Raw genomic sequence first — 20708 nt, forward strand, 5'->3', positions numbered from 1 at the left:
CTTCCTGTTACCAGATCAGAATGATACCTTGTACTGAGATGTTTGCCTCCACCTTCTCAGTGCCCTTTTGTGGCACTGGCTTACAATAAATAGCCCCTTATTCTCAGGTATTAAGTATATAAAATGATCCTAAGTGTGCAATTTACATAAAATGCTTTAGGAGCTCTCAGTTTACCCACTAATTATATGGCTTCAGCCCTTTGATTTTTTTTCTACTTTCCCAACTTCTGTATTCATCACAGCTTTTATTTCATATTTGGTTTTAGATTATTGATTTTAAAAAAACAAAACCAAAAACAAACATTAAGTGAATTTGGATAAAATCTTGCAAAATTCTACTAAAAATGAAGTTCCCCATTGTAGTTAAAACAGGTGATGTCCCAGTTGCCAGCTGACCGTATAGAGGGTGGTTTTTAATCACAATACTGTTATCAAGTCAACTGATCCTGAATGTTTGAGAAGTACAACTGTGCAGTTGTATGGAAAACTACATTTCTAATCAAAACAAATAACAATCAGGATTATCTGACAGACTCTAATTTCTTAACACTTGTTGACTGATACTTATTGTAAACATTCCTCTCCTTCATTCTCTCAGAAGAATTCTATATCACAGAATCACAGAATGTTAAGGATTGGAAGGGACCTCAAAAGATCATCCAGTCCAATCCTCCTGCTCGAGCAGGAACGCCTAGGTGAGGTCACACAGGAATACGTCCAGGCGGGATTTGAATGTCTCCAGAGCAGGAGACTCCACAACCTCCCTGGGCAGCCTGTTCCAGTGCTCTGTTACCCTCACTGACAAGAAGTTTCTTCTCAAATTTAAGTGGAACCTCTTGTGTTCCAGTTTGAACCATTACCGCTTGTCACTGAGAAGAGCCTGGCTCCATCCTCGTGACACTCACCCTTTATATATTTGTAAACATTAATAAGGTCACCCCTCAGTCTCCTCCAAGCTAAAGAGATGCAGCTCCCTCAGCCTTTCCTCATAAGGGAGATGCTCCACTCCTTTAATCCTCTTCACTGCCCTGCGCTGGACTCTCTCCAGCAGTTCCTTGTCTTTCTTGAACTGAGGGGCCCAGAACTGGACACAATATTCCAGATGTGGTCTCACCAGGGCAAAGTAGAGGGAAAGGAGAACCTCTCTCGACCTACTAACCACCCCCCTTCTAATACACCCCAGGATGCCATTGGCCTTCCTCGCCACAAGGGCACAGTGCTGGCTCATGGTCATCCTGTTGCCCACCAGGAACCCCAGGTCCCTTTCCCCTATGCTGCTCTCTAATAGGTCATTCCCCAACTTATACTGGAACCTGGGGTTATTCCTACCCAGATGCAATACTCTACGCTTTCCCTTGTTAAATTTCATTAAATTTTTCCCTGCTCAACTCTTCAGCCTGTCCGGGTCTCACTAGATGGCAGCACAGCCTTCTGGAGTGTCAGCCACTCCTCCCAGCTTAGTGCCATCAGCAAACTTGCTGATAGTACATTTGATTCCCTTGTCCAAATCGTTGATGAATATATTGAATAATATTGGCCCCAGTACTGACCCCTGAGGCACTCCACCAGATACAGGCCTCCAACTGGACTCTGCCCCATTGACCACGACTCTCTGGCTCCTTCCCTTTAGCCAGTTTGCAGTCCACCTCACTACCCGATCATGCAGACCGCACTCCCTCAGTTTAGCTGTAAGGAGACTGTGTCAAATGCCTTACTGAAGTCAAGGTAGACCACATCCACCACTCTGCCATCATCCATCCACCTCGTTATGTCCTCATAAAAGTCAATGAGGTTGGTCAAACATGACTTCCTCTTGGTGAAACCGTGTTGACTGCCCAATATTTTAACTCTTCTTTTACTTGGACTGATCTTCAGTTAACCAGCCTACTTTTAGCCATATTATCCCTATGAAGTGCTTCAGCAGCTGATTTGTAGTGTGACTGTGTGAGTACCCACATCCTTTCCCCACAAACCTTAAACCATTAGACACACTAACACTTGCAATTTACATTTGAGATAGGCACCATAATATCTCCCTCCCTCACAGGTCAAGAGTAGTCAGTATATAAAATATCTTGTGGATAACTGAAAAGTATTTCACACCTGGGAATATTATTGTAGAGATAAATAATGTAAAAAAAAAAAAAATCTACATCATTATTGTTATCTACAGCCTGGTCAGTGAGGGAAATAATATAAACCAAAAACCTTTAAGAGCTCATTTTTCTTGAAGAAACATTCTCTAGTGTCTTTAATTAAATTGCTAAGTTGAATTAGTTATTTATTTTTCATGGAGCATCTGCTCACTAGGCAAGCCTTCTCCTAATTGCCTCAATTTTAATTACGTGATTACTTTCATGACAGAAGAAGCCATACCAAACTTTATTTCATATAGGAAAAAAAAAATCCATGTTTCTCTCTTGACAATTTTGTAGTTTGAAGGAGAGCAGCCAAGGTCAATTAGGTGGCTCTGTATCCACTGTACGAAAAAAGTGCCCCTGGACCTATAGGCAGCAGTTTCTTAATAATTATAACAATCTGAGGATAGCTAGTCTTGGAACACAAAAAAACACAAGCCTCAAACTAGAGTCCGCTCAAGTCAGCAGACTAAGCCTCTTCATTTGCTCAGCTTGTTGAGAAATCTTCACGCTCCACAGGAACATGGAGCCATCCATCCAGTCTTTCTTCACCCAAGCCATGATTAGAAGCAATATATATTTTTAATAGAACTTGTATATATTACTATTCCAAGCTAGGAGTACCAATCATAGCAGTTTGATATCCTTGAAAAAATGCTTAAAAAGAGGTGACATTTAAGCTACAATAAGAGTGAAAGATAAATATTAAGACAATAAAACAGTTCTGCATGTATTTGAAACAGTATCTGCAGTATATGCTCCCATATAAATCTTTTTTTGCCAAACCCAAAAATTAGGTATCTTATTAATACAGGCTTACTCATAATTCAGATCTGTGGCATTAAAAAGATAATAGTTAACCTGTTCTAGTTCTATTAAGGCCAATATATATGTGTGTGTCCCTGTATGTATATAAAACATACAAAGTAACGTTTTGGAAACTCTGAATTCATTCAATATTAAGAAATCAGGACTAACATACAGATACATATTTGTTTCATTCTCTCCATGCACAATACTTCCACTAAAGCAGCCTGAGAAGTGAAGAATCCTGTAGCTATTTGAAATTTCTGACACTTCCTTAATAGAATTCCTTAATAGTATTTTCTCCCTAAAAATTTAAAACCCTTTGTAATCCTTAATTTCTAATTCGACACTACTGGATTTAATACTTTACTGTGTAAACAGCACCTAACACATCTCCATACAGTATAGGTTGCTGTTCATGACAGAAGTGGCAGACTGGTGACATGCAAGAAGAGCCATACTATCAGAGTCCTCACTTGGTATTTCATTCAGCCAGTTTGGGCTCACGTGGCAAGAAGAGAGCTTGTAGGGCTGAATCCTTTATAATGGTTTTGGATTGAACCCAACTCAGCAAGGACTTAAATGTGGTCTGACACAATGCTTTCTTTCATCCAAGAAAGTATTTTGGAATGTTTCAAACCTGGTCTTAAAGGAAAACCACCAATAAAAAGAATTGAGAATTATACTCCGCTAAATTTCACCTTTAGTTTTCAACTGATCATTCACCCTTGGAGGTTTCTAGGTAAAAAGACTGCTGGTCCCTAGGAATGGAGACCAGTATACAAGTGATAACTCACACTGCAGGTTTGATAGCTCTTAGTATTGACCTTTGAATGAAACGCCAAACACTCCCTGACCCTCCTGCATAGACTACAGGTTACAGTTTACTTCTAAGGAAGTCCAGACTTATGTAACTATCCCACAAATATGCAATACATATTCATTATTGACGCAGGTTATTGTCATACTTGGGCAAGATGTCAGCTTCTCTAAATCTCAATATCGTGCTATATTCAGAAACCAACATAGCTGCTGATGTGGTGGTGTTTTTTTAATACTGCTTCTGAACGTAGGATGCCACCCACTAAGACGACCACCAACCAGCCATCTAGGTTATTCTTGACAATGTCTCATGAAAATAATGACCAAACCTAACTCAGCTTCCACTGTGAGAAAATCATAACTTTGAGTTCAGTGTCTAATCTTGGAAAGAAATGCCAGTATTCCCAGAAATATTGCAAAATTGCCATTAGCCAAGGTAAATCTACTCACACTATCATTGTCTACATGGGAATTCAGAAGCTGAAGCTTTGTGCCTTGCATGGTAAGGCTGTAGCTGTTAAAAATGAACTGTTACTAATTGATAAGGGCTTCAAAATGAAGATATATGGTATTTGAGATCCTGTTTTGATCTTTTTTACTTTCACACATGTGCCTTTCTGTATCCTGTGGATCTTCTGTATGGCTCGGTGGGTACATGCTCCACATGGTATTTTGCCTGTCTGATGTTAAAATACAGCACATAGGCTCTTACACATGGTGTAGGAGCTGCTCTTTGATGGACACATAATCAAGCAGGAATTTGAAATATGGCCAAGACTTGGCTTTTATTTCTTTGCTATCGAACATAAGTATGAATTTAGCCTGTAGAATTTATTCTTCTTTTATTGTACAAGATAAATTGAAATAAGTGGGAAAATCCTTCTTCTTAATTGTCTTTCTCCTGCAGTCAGTTCCACAAGGTGTGGTTTAAGCTATCAGTACTTAAACATATATGATAACATTGTCAATACAAGACATTACTAGGCACTATTTTATTGTCATGAAAGAACTGATGTGTGTTTCTTTTCTTTTTCTTTCAGTCTTACGAATCAATGCCATTACACCCACTGGTTTTCTCCTGCATAAGCATACTTCCTTTAGCTCCTGTGTGTCATTCGTTTCAGGCTGCACATTAAAATACTTGCCCTGCAATGAAATTTCTCAAAGAGCCCTCTCTATCAAGGCAGTTTCCACTATTATTTTTCTGTAGATGTATTTCTGAGCAGTTCCTCTAAGTATGCCTTTGAAGTATTTTATCTATATACCATAAATCATTTTTCATATATTAATATTTTATTTGCGTATACAAACCTATATTCTAAAATATATATAAAACATTTTAATCAAGCATGTCTATAAGTCTATTTGTAATATACTGGTTTATTTTTAATTAAAATAATCTTCTTTGCTTGGCACAGATTATCCTCCTCAATAATTAAAGCTTTTTAGAATTCAGCAATAAATATTGCTGAGTGTAAACTTCAACAAGAATAGCACGTTACTGTAGCATTAGTGCAGTTTTGTTTACTGTGAAGCAAACTACTGTTCAGTTTTTCTGCAAGTTAAAAAAAGATATTTCCATCTTAGAGGAAAGTTCAAGTCTGAAGAATTTGTTTTTGTTATAAAACGCAATGCAAAGATTACATATATATATATATATAAGTTCATCCATTTTGCAGTCTTGAAATATTATTCTAAATGCATGAAAGAGTAATCCGGCAAAGAGAATGAAACAAAAAGACAATTCCAAACAAAAAATCAAAAAATGCTATTGAACAAAATACTTCATTTAGATTTCACCCCCCAATCCCCATCAATAGTCAATTCACTTGTCCCAGATCTACATGAGGTCACTCAAATGGCCCTGGCTCCTTTCTTAGCACCCAAAAGAATTTAAGCAGAACTCGTGTTCTGGCTCTAAATGTAGAAGGTCATAAGGTTCTTCTGAGTGAGAAATTTCAGAGTTTCAGTAACACTGCAGTCCATTTATGCAGCCAGTGAACACCAAACAAGTAATATAGTCTCTTATCCAAAACCAAAAAATCCCTTAAGCACATCTACAAGAAATGCAACAACAACAACAAAAAATAGGCATCAAATCAATTGTATAAAATGACAATGTGGTTGCAGTCTTCAAGAAGGGCAACAGGGATGATCCCAGCAACTACAGGTCTGTCAGTCTCACTTCTGTGTCTGGCAAAATCATGGACTAGATTATTCTGGAAGTTATTGAAAAACACCTGAAAGACAACACAGCAACTGATCCTGGCCAATACAGGTTCATGAGGGGAAAGTCCTTCTTGATCAACTTAATTTCTTTCTATGACAAGGTAACCCACCTAGTCGACTCAGAGAAGCCAGTTGATGTGATTTGGATTTTGGTAAAGTCTTTGATACTGCCTCTTACAGTATCATCCTGGACAAGACAGACAGCATACAGCTGGGTAGACACACAATGCAGTGGGGGAGCAACTGGCTGATGGGCTGGGCTCAAAGGGTTCTAGTAAATGGGGTAATGTTGGGCTGGCGACCAGTCACTAGCGGGGTTCTGCAGGGATCCATCTGAAGGCTAGCACTCTTTAATGTCTTCATAAATGACTTAGACTCAGGACTTGAGGGAATACTAAATAAGTTCATCAATGACATAAATTTAGGAAGAGATATTGACATTCCCAAGAGCAGAGAGGCCCTGCAGAGGGATCTAGACAAAGTAGAAAACTGGGCAATCACCAACTGAGCGAAGTTCAACAAAAGCAAGTGCTGGATTTTGCACCTGGGACACAGCAACCCTGGCTGTACATACAGACTGGGGGATGAGATGTTGGAAAGTAGCTCTGCAGAGAGGGATCTGGGGATTCTGGTCGAAGGCAAGCTGAACATGAGCCAGCAGTGTGCCCTGGCAGGCAAGAGGGCCACCCGTGTCCTGGGGTGCTTCAAGCACAGCATTGCCAACCACTACAAAGTTAGTGAAGGGTTTGGAAATGAAGCCATACGAGGAGTGGCTAGTTTGTTCAACCTAGAGAAGAGAAGAGGAGACTGCGGGGAGACCTCATCATGGTCTACAGCTTCCTCACAAGGGGAGGAGGAAGAGTAGGTGCTGATCTCTTCTCTCTGATGACCAATGATAGGACCTGAGGGAATGGCAGGAAGATGTGTCAGGGGACAGGACATTAGTAAAAGGTTCTTCACCCAGAAAATGGTGAAGTGCTGGAACAGGCTCCCCAGGGAGGTAGTCATGGCCCCAAGCCTGACGGTATTCAAGAAGCAATTGGACTACACTCTCAGACACATGGTTTGGATGTTGGGGTGGTTGTCCTATACAGGGACAGGAGTTGGACTTGACGATCCTTTAGGTCCCTTCCAATTTGGGACATTCTATTGTTCTATGAAATGATCTACAGTCCTTGTTCTGTTTAGCCCCTCTTTAAGCTATGTAGTTCATGCATTCAAGACCCCTACTTGATACACTGACTGTGCTCAAATTATAGCCCATCCAGCACTATTTCAGAAACACAGACTGGCTAATTTATCACTACTGTGAAGTCAAATTCCCTCTTACGACTACCCATCAAGGACAATTCACCAGATACTATTTCCTTTGCCACACACATAATTAGTTTTTTTAACTTATGTAAAACAAGATCACTGTAAAAATATCTCTTTTTAAATTCAAAATGATACAATTCATTAGTATTTTTATTAAATAATAGCAGTAGCACTGAAATATTATTGTTTGGATTAACAAAGCTCTATGTTATTCCTTCAAAAAATGCTCTTGCTTTTTTAGTTTTGCTTATGGAGGAATACATCTTAACAGGAAAAAGTAACTTATCATATCTAGTTAAAGCCTGATCTATAGATAAATAAAAATTAAAGTAAGATAAAGTGAAGATACTGAAGACTGCTTAGGCAGTTTGCTGATGACTAAAATTGAAATTGATAGTCCTTTTGGCTAGCAAGTTTAAAATGTATGTAGTACTTTGAGAGATAAAGAGCAGTTTTTATTCTTGTTTTCTAGAAGGATAGCACAGGGTACTAACTAGAGACAATACCACATGTTTTTAACTTTCACTTCATATGGAAAAGGTTTAGTCTTCTCTCCCTGTTTATATAGGAAATGGAACTGGACCATGAGAGAGAAAGAAAAGTGCAAATACTGAATAGAAACGCTTATTCCTAAAAAAAATTAAAGAGTATGGAAGCGTTTGGGTTTTCTTGTTTCATTGGTTGCTTTCTTTGTGAATCGCTGACCGAATGCATGAGTAGCACCTGTGAGCTGCTAAGGAGTCATCAAATGTTGTTTTACTCAAAGGAGGCCTTCCTGTGAAAGTGGTGAAGTATCATTAATTCACAGTAGCTAATACTGGACCATCATCTGCAGAAGAACCCATGTTTCACAATTCTTCCAGTTCTTCTGCACTGAAGTCTTTTACTTAACCCACTGTTTAAGCCATAAATGCATGTGAAATTGAATATTTCCTTCAAAATACTCCTGATTACACTACAAAGCAAGCAAAAAAAAATATTAGGAGTCATGAAATAAGGAGAAAAAATAAACTGGCTATCTTATGGGTATTGAACACCTTCCCTTAGTCACCAAGCAAGGCAGAGAGGTTCCCCCCTGAGTGGGGTGGACACACCAGGGAGGCAGAAGAATGTCCTTTGTGGTGGAGCTGTTCCTGCTCTTTCCTGCTGTTTAGGACACCAGCATGTTTTTTGCTCTTTGGTGCCATTTTGGAGAGCTGACACCATATAGCCTCCTTATACTTACTGAAAGAGCATCCCCAAGCAAATTCTCATATAGTAAAATAGGTTTGCTTTCTGAGTTATGGGAACAGCCATAATATATGATTCTATATAGTCATGGACATATTAACCACTGGAGGGATGAGAATGTATTTGAATCATGAATGTCTCTTTACAGCCTCTGCAGTAAAATAACATTCCTACTCTTTTTGTATCTACAGCAAATACCACTTTTGCGTGGATGAATAAGGCCCGTTGCTGAAAACAATCATTTCAGGAGCTTGTTTTTATCTTACTGATTGCTAGGGTTACACTACAGACTGAACTGTAAAATATTCCTTCACTGTTTCTTTGTTTCAGTGAGATAGAAAGTTTAATCCATATCAAAGACATTTCACATGAAGAACATTCATGGACAATTGTACATATACAAAGAAATCTGCATATATTTCTAGTTTTTGAGAGAAACAATAGATCATCAATGTAGTCACATCTAAAAAATTCTTAGCCCAGCAGTCTGTCTGAAGAAACAATCATCTACCAGAAATATTTCCCCGTCTCTCTATATCTTGAATTCAAAGAGCATTAGCAACAGCATGAAGGATTTTTGCAACTCCTTGAACTTGCAAGTTAGTAAAAATAATCATTTTTACCTTTTAAAAAGCTATTATTGAATCTCTATTAAAATAAGAACAACAACAACAACAGTTTTTATGTTGAGCCCTATCCAGCTGACACTGTCCTTTCGGAAAGCCAATGACTTGTTAGTACCCCTAGCAGGAGCGCGAACAGATGCGTCCCTGACAGGCGATGGATGGTCAGGGTCCATCTGGCCAGTGCAGCCTGGACAGAAATGATGTATACAGCTTCATCAGAGAATGACTGTCATCAATCCTGTGCCACGGATAGCGTAAATGACAGCTACACTGCAGCTGAGGCCCAGGTGTGAGAATGAAGAAGGGGTTGATTTAAGAATGCTGGGTAATCAGGAATGTATAGTTTCCTGGACTTTAATTTGTATCTTTAACCTCCTATAAATATCCCGGTATACTGTAGAAGGTATGTGTTTTTAAAGAGTCTGATCATGGAATTAGCTTCAGGATGACAGACATACTTTGCTGTCCTTTAGCTGCTGATTACCCCAGTTCCCAGTATACATTAACAAATGCATGCTGAGCTTTAGCCACTGTACTGTGGGCTCCACAATTTAATTATTACCTCATTGATTTTTCATGTATTTCAATTTTCTTTTTTTCAAGTCACAGTGACTGTCCTATTGGGGGCAATGTTTGTTTTCACTTTCCAAGATTTCCTTGTGGAATTTATTTTGAGTTCAACGATTATTTTTTTAATCCATCAGGAACTCATATTTGCTTAGCCTGTCAGTTAATAGACAGGTAGATGCACAATCCCCTAAAATGAAAATGAACATTATGGTTGAAGCTAGATAGAAACAGAAAACAATAATGCAGTGACCACTGGTAATCCCTAACTGTACCTCCTTTTTTTTAAATGGTCCCTTTTTAGCATGCATTGAAGAGCACGCATAATTTGCATCTATTAGCATTTTATTATTTCGTAGCATTGTGTATGGGAAAATGGACACAATTATTGTGTCCTCACAGAATACTTCTTTATGTATAACTAGTTCACAATAAATCATTTTTCTTTATCAGTGCATCATGTGGACTAATGTAGTGATTTAAAAGCACAGGAAGTTATGAATGTTTTATATAAGGATGAGTCATAAGTTCATTGTCATAAACAAGTATCACCTATGATCATATTCTCTTAAGAAGCAGTTAATTGCCAACAGCTACATTTTGATCAGGTAAAGGTGTGTTGTGTGCCTGGAGCAAGACTTGTATGCACACACCATACCGTATACAAGATCCTGCATTCACAATTTGTCTATGAATGCAAACAAAAAAGCCACATTTCCAACGTACAGCCCATGCTTGCAGGCATAAGGCTTACTGTATATTTCTTTTAGACTAAAACTTGAAAAAACACACATATCAGCGTAGCTCCAGGCAGAGAAGCTTTAGGAAAGCACGATGTAACTTCTGGTAGTATTATCATAAGGGGGGTGGTATGGGACAGTACTCCAGACATCCCCAATTCCAGACACAGAACTCAGTTAATATGCAATGTGCGCAGCAGGGAGGCTTTAACACACACGAACTTTGCAGAGAAGGGTACAACAGGCCACATTAATTGCAGGTTACAAGGAATGTGATCAATTTTCATCTCCGAGTACTGACTTTTGCTGGCTCCTTTTCAGGTTCCTGGAACCGAAGCGGAGCATAAGGGCAACAAGAAATCAGAGGTGCCTCAAGAACTGGGCTCATTTTCTATCCAAATGCAGTGGATGAATTAGACTTGACTTGGGAAGAAACCCCATTTTTAAGTGCCCGTGTATGTGTGTATATACATATATATATATGTTGGAGTGCATGTATGTACATTTACATGTGAGAGCATTTGAGTACGTATGTGCATGTATATTTGTGTGAATAGCCATATTCTGAAAATGGTTTCATTCAAGATCATTAGAAGCCATAAAAGAGATTATTTTTGAGAAAGGAATTAGAAAATTCCTTCAAAACAAATTTTTCTTTTGGGCAACTTGGGAGTTTTAGCCTCCAGGCAGAAAATTTAAGAGATAAACAAATCATCCAAGAAAGCACATGAAGACTTTCATCTGGATTTCCATTAAAAAACCCTACATTTACTCCAACAGTTTCATCCAGGGAAGAAAAAAAACACAAAGCAATCCTCCCCCCCCCAACAAAACAACAACAAACCAAAACAAAAAACAAACCAAACCAACAAACAAAAAACACACCACACACAGTTTTGTAGAAAGGAAATTTTTCATCAGACTAGTAATGCAACAAAAACCCCTGATAAGTCTAGACAAAGACCATGTTATAGCTTTCTATGAAACCAGGATGAGTTGTACCTACACAGACTATTGGGTTTAAGTGGTTTAGGGAGAGATTTTCAAAAAGCACATGTGGAATTTAGTATTGGTGATCTCCGGAAAGTCTTTGCAATTTGTGCTCTGAAATTCTTGGGCACTTAAAAAAAAGCTCCCCTTAAATATTTTATAGTGCTGTGTTAACCTTTAGAATATGAATAGAGCCCCCATCTGTGTAGGCTTACTTGTTATACAGTAGAGCAGGTCAGTACCAATCAGATCAATACAGCCCCAGGAGAAGGGGGAAGAGGAAGAGGGCCATTGAGCACTGAGCATTTACCCCCATGAATCACAATTACAGGAACACCTGTGCTAACAAACTATGTCCTGATCCACTGGGAAAATGTGCACAGTGCTCAGTAGCCCTCGGAATTTCTCATTTTTTATCACTGGTGGGTTGGCCTGCAGTTGCATATTTGTGTTACAGTGTAAAATTGGACATTGGTTCAAGACCTCTTAGGCTGACTAAGCTCTCATAGGGCTTTTTGCTGCTTCTCCTGTGTATGTATTTTAGTATCATCTTCAAGGTACTGTTGGAGGCTTTTAATTCATACATTTCCATTTCAAACAGCAACACACAAGTTTGAGGAATACAGTTTCAGAAAAGTTATATGCAAAAGCACGCTTACATTGCAAGCGATGTACATTTGTTAATGAACTGTTAATAAGCTGTGGATATATATCACGTAACAGAGAAAATAGAATCACCTATGGTAATGGAGGGAGCAAAAATTAGGAAAAAAAAGCATACAATACTTGAAAACACCTCCCTTGCACATTGCTCCAATAGTATTTGTTTTTGTAGTTATGGAATAGCTTTATTATTTCTGTGTCATTACAGTAAATTATCTACCTAAAGTATAAGGAAAGGCAGGAGCATAATGAGGAACTTCTACTGTGTGAGCAGTTCAACTGTCAGGAAATAGGAATTAGGATTGTCACTGACTTTAAAACCTCTCTCTAAAGGCAAGGACATATCAATAAATCTCAAGTTTCTTCACTTCTGTGCTATCATAATATTGTTGTACATCTGCGATAAGTTTTGCCATGTACGTCAGGAAATGCATCACTGAACAATGGGCCCTTCTGATCACATAGAAGCTAGAATGCTTCCAAACTCTCCCTGGGAAATTTAGCAGATACTGACAGCACACATCAGGCAGACCCATATCTTCTATATTTTACATATATTTCACAGAGAAAAAGCATCAGAATAGAAGGCCATGCTACGCAACTGAGAGGAAAGTGTCTGTCCAGCAAGCTTAGCTCTTCTGGCTTCAGAAGAAGCCATTATGCTTTTAACCTCATGCTGAGAAATGGCTATTTAGAGATTAGGACAGATGAAGACCTGGATATGTTCTCTTTTTCTGTCTCGAAATCTTGTCTAGGCAGAATGTGAGACTTTGAACATATGTTCAGGATTTCTGCCTGTGTGCCCTTCAGCCTTGTTAAAAGAGCAGCTGCTTTACCTTTGACTGGGCTGTGGCACATCTGAAAATCCCAGGTACGTCTGCTGTGCATACATATGCCATTTTGGTGAAGTACATACCCAGTGAGCTGACACATCCAAGATATACCACGGAATCTAGGTTGTGCTATGCTGATGACATAGAAAACTGAAAAATCCAACATGTAAGGTCATCTGTGAGGTATCATCATGCTAAGGGACATTTCAGCCCTCTCACCCAGGCACTATTTGGCACATTTGTATATATTTATGATTACACATAAGGAATTATGATTATCACAAAACTCTCGAACCTTAAAGTCAGAAGAAAGGTAAGAACAGGTAGGAAGGAAGATGATATGAAGGAAGAAAAAGGGGAAAAAAAAAAAAGCTAGAGAAACTCTTAACCTTCTGTAAAGAGCATACATGACAAAGTGCTTTGGGGGAAAATAATCAGCTGAGCACTAAGCCACTTAATTTATCACTCTGCAGAGTACGATGAAAATAACATCATTCTCACTCGCTACACATTAGTACTCCTCTGGATTCAAATTTGGATTTGATCACAACTAGAAAGCTGTTCAGCTGAGTTACTCTTTCCCTGGTTTTTATCTGTGAAAAAGAAAATGAAGAATACCTGGCTTATGAAATCAGCAGGTACTTAAGGTACTTATTCTATCTACAAAAAAAAAAAAAAAGCAAATAGCCCAAAATGTTTGTCTAATTCTGGACCTCCCTCTGCTTCTCTGACTCTTCCAGCTACTCTTTTCCCAGTGTTGTGTGTTTGTCAATTTGGCAGGACTCATTGCTATCACCCTCAAATCTCCCTGAACCAGACCTCATTTAACAAATTTCATGTTCAAAGCTCATCAGATCTTCCAAGGCAAAGTACCACACAGTACTAAACAAACAAATTAAAAGAAGTCCACAAATGCAGTGTACACTTGTTGTCATTGATACTGCCTTTTCAGTTATCACACTAGCCTATGAACAAAATGAAAAAGAACATAGAAAAGTGTGTTTTCACTAGGATTAATTAACAACAGTGGAAGAGAACTGAGGAGGGAATATCTGATATTTACTAATATCTGAGATACTAGTAAATTTTAAACTAATTTTCCTTTGGCAATACTTTTATAGTCAAGATTTTCTAGATCTCCAATGTACCTTAAAACTCCCTTGATGCATTTTTGCTATCCTGCTTTTGGCACTTGCTTGATTGGAAACCATTAAGCATGCTTAACTGTGCCACATATTTTCCCTTCTGATTAAAATGCAGGCTGGCACAAGCAGAGACGGATGGCCTCTGAGTTTATAGATTGACCAGGGCACCTGCCGTGCAAGCATCTTTGTGCTGCCCCATCACTGAATTTCATTCTGACCTTGAAGCATCGCACTTGATAAAGCCAAAAGTTAGTTTCTATTTCTATTTCCAGTCGTGTTTTTTAGTATCCCTTAACAGACTGTCAATTGTACTCTGACACGATGGTGCCTGCTTCTTGGAGGTTGTAACTCTCAAAGGACAGTAAAGTTGATGCTTTCACCAACAGACTTTTGCAGTTCTTCTGCATGATTCTGTTAAATATTTTTAAATAAATCATACTAATAAGAAGAGGAATACATCTATTGATGACTTCTTGAATCTCTAGCAACTGTACTGGAGACCTAAGGCTGTACCTGGACAGTTTTAGTACCAGTTAAATGTCTGTTCACCCTAGTTCATAAGCAACAGTTGGAAGTGAAGTTTCCTCGGAAAACAAGATCACTTTATGAAATGTCTCTTGAAGCACAACAACTGTAGATACAGTTCACAAAGAATATCAGCTTTACTCAGTACAAATCTTGCAAGCCGTGCTCCAGTGTACAGCAAAACAAATACAGGAAACAAACAAAAAATCAACCAAACAACCAAACAAAAAAACAAACAAAAAAAAAAAAAAAACAAACAAAAAAACCCCACACACATTTGTGTTTGCAACATTTCAAACAATTGTTCTTTTCTGTCTGTAATCAAGAATAACTAAACTAGTCTAGAAAGTACTGTATCTGTAAGTCTGCGCAAAATATAATCTTAATTTACAACAGTAAAGATTCTATAGAAGTGCATTTCTAGTAAAAGATTATTCTGAAACTGATAGAACTCTGAGAACACAAACATGTACATCATGACTTTACTTACTAAAGCACATACAAGAAACCTTTCCAGAGCACAAATACACTAATTTGGTGTAACTTCTAGAATTAGAGCCCTGAGTGGTCTTTCTGTCCTCTGAAATGTATGCAAAAACCGACAAGTATTTCACTGTCTGAGCAATGTTCATGACGTTGCATCAATGCGACGATAGCTTCCTAGAATGGCTTATACAGAAAGTAGAGCAATAGCTACAGCTACAAAACACACCAAACATCTAAAGACAAGCCATGAAAAGCAAGGAAATTGTGATTTCTAGTTGAGGCCTGTGACATTTACCGGCTATACAAGAATACATGGGATGTTATACAGCATTGCGCATCATTATTGTGGAAGTCATTGTTTCCCTCATTAGCGCTCTAGATCTGTACATTACTTCCATTGCAGGTCACGACCTTCATGCTGACAGTCCATCCTTAACTCACCCTTTTGTGCCTAGGTATTGTAGCAAATTTGCTACAGTACGTGACATCTCACACTTGAATTTTCTGCAATATTTGAAGACATGTATCCCATTCAAATGCACTACTTATCAACTCAAAGGTCTTCAATAAACCATTAAGAAGATATGGGACACATATCTAAAGTAAAATTAGATATAATTTCATTTGTTTTGTATTTTATTATAATATTTAAGCAGTAGATTTTTTAATTTTATATGATAGAATGATGTGTAAATCATGCAGAACAGTTGAAATATTTCTAAAAGGTTTTTAAAGTTCAATAATCTTTTCCAAACAAATAAAGACATTTACCCACTTGGAACAAGCAAAAGGGTAAATTTTTCTATACTCATTGTCCTAATTTACCTTAGCATTAATTAGAAACACAACTTAATATGCAGCAAACATGTAAGCCTTTCATTTTAATGTAATTGAAGACAAATTACTAAAACTTAGCAGTGATTCTGGACTCCTGAAAACTGATTGACACGGCATCATCCTGTAATGGAGCAGCTGATATGCAAACAGTGACATGGCAGAGTCATTATGATAGATCATATCAATTCATAATTTGGCTTCATAAATATGTAGAATTATCGACACAGTATCTTCCAATGGCACCTCCTTTCCTACAACGCTAAAAGATAGGACTGGTCTTTACAATGAGAACTTCGGAGTGTAATGTGAAATTATGTGATGTATGGAGAAAAGATAATGTTTCTGTTGTAAGAAGTCACCTTCTGTTTTAGTGTCAGAAAACCAGTGTTAAAACCAGAGAAATAAATCTGTCAGGAATTCCATAGCTGGAAGTCTCTGTAATACTTATGTTTACTGTCCCCATTCCCCATTTTCCAGTTCAGAATTTGTCAAACTATGAGAAATTGTTGGATTAAACCAGAAACAAAAATTTAAAGCTTGTTTTGGTTTTATGGTTGGAGAGAGAAAGAAGATAACTAACTAGTAGATTTTGAGGTTTTGTTTGAAATGCACAAAGAAAGCTTTCTGATAAATTGATGCCACTGATGTTAGAGCACAGGGAAATGAGGACAAAAGCAGAGAAACATACAAGTACATCGAGTAAAGTCAGCTTTTCCACATCTTAAAAAGCATCCCATCTCTAATATCAATGTATAAACTAGCAAAGTTTTGATCCAAAACACAGAATTCTGATCATTTTAAAAACTGGCAGAAGTGTATAATAAGGATTTAGTTTTGTGTGTCCCAGTTCTCTTGGATGCCGTAATGGTATTTACATTAAGCATCCAACAATATTTTTATCACTTTAGATTCATGCCTTAGGTTTGGTTTCCATTCTTCTTTCTCTGGTGGTTACAATCAGATTAATAACTGGAGGACAGGATGCTTTGTGGGTATAAACAAGTCAACTTGGCTGAACTCAAAAGACAGAAAACAGTGAGCTGATTCACTCCAACTGAGGGTAAGCACATTTCAGTTCTACTGTCATGATTAACTTCTTTTTAAATTGTGACAAAATGTATCCTTTAAAGTAATCTAAACTACTGCTATGTACACAAGATAGACAGAGACTATACTGATATACATACCTTACACACACACACAAAAAAAAAAAAAAATCCAAAACTACAATGTATTGTGTGGGCTGAGAATAATATATTGACTTCTGGTGCTAAGAGAATTTTATAATGGAGTTATAAAACCCTCAAAAAAAGGGGTTTGTAAAGGAAACTCTAATACACCTTCATCTATAATGGCACGGCTGGGGGCTACTATAATAATCCTTTTGCTTTCATGTGGCCATCTGGAGGCCTATTAGAACTAGTAGCTAAAACAGACTCCCAAGTGTGTTGAGTTTGCCAGTTCCCACTAAGTCACTAAAATACGGGAGTTAGCCCTGCTATAGGGTGAAGTGTCCACTACAGAAAGGAGACAGCTTGAACTCTAACCTTTTACCCTGTTAATAAGTTGTGTACAGGCTGATTTTTGATACATACATTTTAACTGTGCAAAAACCTCACCCAAGTTCTGTTGTGCACCTCTAGGGTTGTACAGCAAGATAGAAGAGGTAATGCAAAGTGAGAATGAAAACATTGCAAATGTAATGAAGTAGTATGTTTCCACTAAGAAATATTCCATTCTGATTTTTACAGAGAGCAACAGTAAAATATCAATTTTGCAAGAACCTACTTTCCTTGTTCTAATACAAACATAGACATTATATATAACATTTACTTAGTGCTGTGAGTTTTTATCCAAAATAAAATGGAAATAAGTATTTGAATATGCAAAATATTTTACAGCATAGTTTGGTGTCTCTCTTTGTTTTTTATTCAATTAAGATTAGTGCATACAAATGCACTCAGTAAAACATTTTGAGTCAAGGGAGACTGGGTATCATTTGTCCAAAATAACTCCTTTCCATACACTCATTACTAATCTTATTCAGTAACATGGTTGCATCCTATTATACCTGATACATTAAAAAAAAAAATAAAATAAAATAACCTGCTGTTTAAAACTGCACTAGAACTCGGATCTAGGACCAAATAAGATGCATTAATTGCTTTACTGCTTCACTGCAAAGCCACTCTTAAAACATAATTCCTTAATGAAGTCCGTTAATTTGTTCACGACAGTACACAAGCTGTTCAAAATGACACAGAATTGCACTCTGTTTTCTAACCCCTGCAGTTTCTTCTGTTAGTCACTCTGTCTTGTTTTGTTATCCCACAGATAGTAATTATTTTATAGTGGCTGTAATTAGGAGAGAATTAGGCTTGGTAAACAAAACCTGCCTACTCCTGTTAATAGCTAAGGATAATAAATTTGGCTCTGACATTCACTATATTTGGACAAGACTTGGCCTTCTTCCAGTTCTCCCAATAAGAACTTTATTATATAATTATGCCTTGGAGGGGCTCATATTACAAGGTAATTTTTTTGTTGTTGTTAAGACACATATTGCATGGCTTCCAGCCAGTAAATGATATACTGTAATATATGCCTCCAATAAATGTTTTAAACAAAAACTCTCTAAGCAATATCCTGCTGGAGCTGCATATTGCATTTGAGCAGATATATTTACGGGAGTTTTTCATAATGTAAATTATTTGCTTTTGCTCTCATTGTCCAACAATGTAACAAGTGTTTAAAAAGAAACCTAGGATTATTTTTATCATCAAATGACATGGTTAGATGCTTAACTTATCATATCTCAGTAGCTTAAAAAGAGTTTTCATACTTTTTATTCTGTGAGCAAAGTCACAGTTATGTTGACATGAACAGAAGTGTAGCAAGTATCTTATTTTCTATTTTCAGCTTGAATTAAAAAACAACCCTTTGTTCCATCTTTCAGCCCACACATTAATGCATCATCTCTCACCCTCTCCTTTATTTTTATCTCATACCTTTTATGTAAAATACAATTTAAGTTAACACACAATACAACAAAATGCTTTTCAAAGGGAGTCAGTCACAAGCTAAATAGAAAAGGAAGGGCTTAGCGGGGAAATACACAAAGAAGTGAGTGGCTCAAAAGAGAAAAAAAGTGTTTCAGTCACAAACAGGAGCAGAGATAGGATCAAGACTAGGAAAAAGGAGTAAGCAATTAAATTCTGAAAAAAATATACAATAAAAACAACTAAACATGATACATACACTAACTTCAACTGTTTCTCCTGCTGCTGAGTTAACACTGTTACTAAGATATAGGTAAATAATATATAATAATCACATTCACCAAGTTTTGCAAGTACTGTGTAAGTAAGTAGAATTGGATTTACATACTTGATGACATACACCAAGTACAGAGAGATCAAAAACTGGTGGAACAAAAACAGAATCTGAAAGTCATATTCCCAGGTCATATTTTCTGGTTACCAAACAGCATCCAGTACCTTTTCCATTTTCCTGAATACTATTCAATGCTACAGGTTAAACCAAAACTATCAGGTGCAGATAGGACAGACTGGCTATCAAATGTTTCTGGTGTAGAAAAAGTGTATTTTGTATATTTTTACTTCACTCACTTGAGGGCACTTCCCCTCTTTTGAAGACTCTCAGTCTGTTATTGATATCGCAATATAAAATGCCCAGGGCAAGAGAAGTCAAAATGATCAGGAGAAGAGAATTGGGACACATGCCAAGATAATGATATCTATAAAAACATGCCAAAGTTCTCTTGCATAGAATATGACTAATATATTAGCTTTAAAAATACTATGTTCACATAGATTGCAGAAAATAAGTTCCATTCTGATGCAAAAAAAATCCGATACTAAAAAACAAATTATACCCACTTCGGATATATACTTCAGATTTTTAGGTTTAGCTTAGCAATAAAAAAAAAAAAATAAGATCTTGAGCTAAAGTCTTCTGCACTAAAGGCACATAGAGGATTAATTTGATCCTGAGTAAGACATTTGAAAAACAAAAGGGCAGGGACTAAGTACATCAACAGTCATTACAAACAGAAAAAGACCAATAGGTCAGGTAGTCCAGTCTTACTCTAGCTCCTTAATGTAGTACTGGCCATGACAATACTGTCTTCTACATTTTCTCAAAAATATGTTTTTAATTACTCAAACTAAATGACAAACACCACTTTCCCTGGGAAACAAATCAGTAAGTACTCCTTGTTGTTTCAGTCATACCTTGGAGGATATACACCCCACATCCTATTATTTTACTATTATCCATTTACTCTTCAAAACTTTTATCTTTGTTCTTCTCATCTGACTTCCCAGAACTGCCTCAGAAGAGTCCACAGACTTCCCACAGCAGCAAGGTACCAAGGAGCACCACTTCTTCCCGCTCATTCACATGGGAATAGCAGGGCAGCAGACTGAGACAGAGCATTTTCAGCAGCAGGGGACGGACCAGGGGTGATTTCTCAGTCTGAGCCTATGTAAAGCTGCTGTTGACAAAAGGTCTGGTCTCAAGTTCTCTCCAAGAGTTATAGACTACCATTTGAAGCAGATGTGGCAAAGAAACGTTTTCTCTTTTTTTTCCTCCCTCCATTTTCTCCTCTTCCTCTCATCTTGTTTGTCAAGCACTGGAACAGGCTGCCCAGGGAAGTGGTGGAGTCACCATCCCCGGAGGTGTTTAAAAGGCGTTTAGACAAGGTTCTTAGGGACATGGTTTAGTGCCAGAG

Source organism: Patagioenas fasciata, chromosome 7, assembly GCF_037038585.1.
Source record: "Patagioenas fasciata isolate bPatFas1 chromosome 7, bPatFas1.hap1, whole genome shotgun sequence".
In the NCBI taxonomy this organism is placed as follows: Eukaryota; Metazoa; Chordata; class Aves; order Columbiformes; family Columbidae; genus Patagioenas; species Patagioenas fasciata.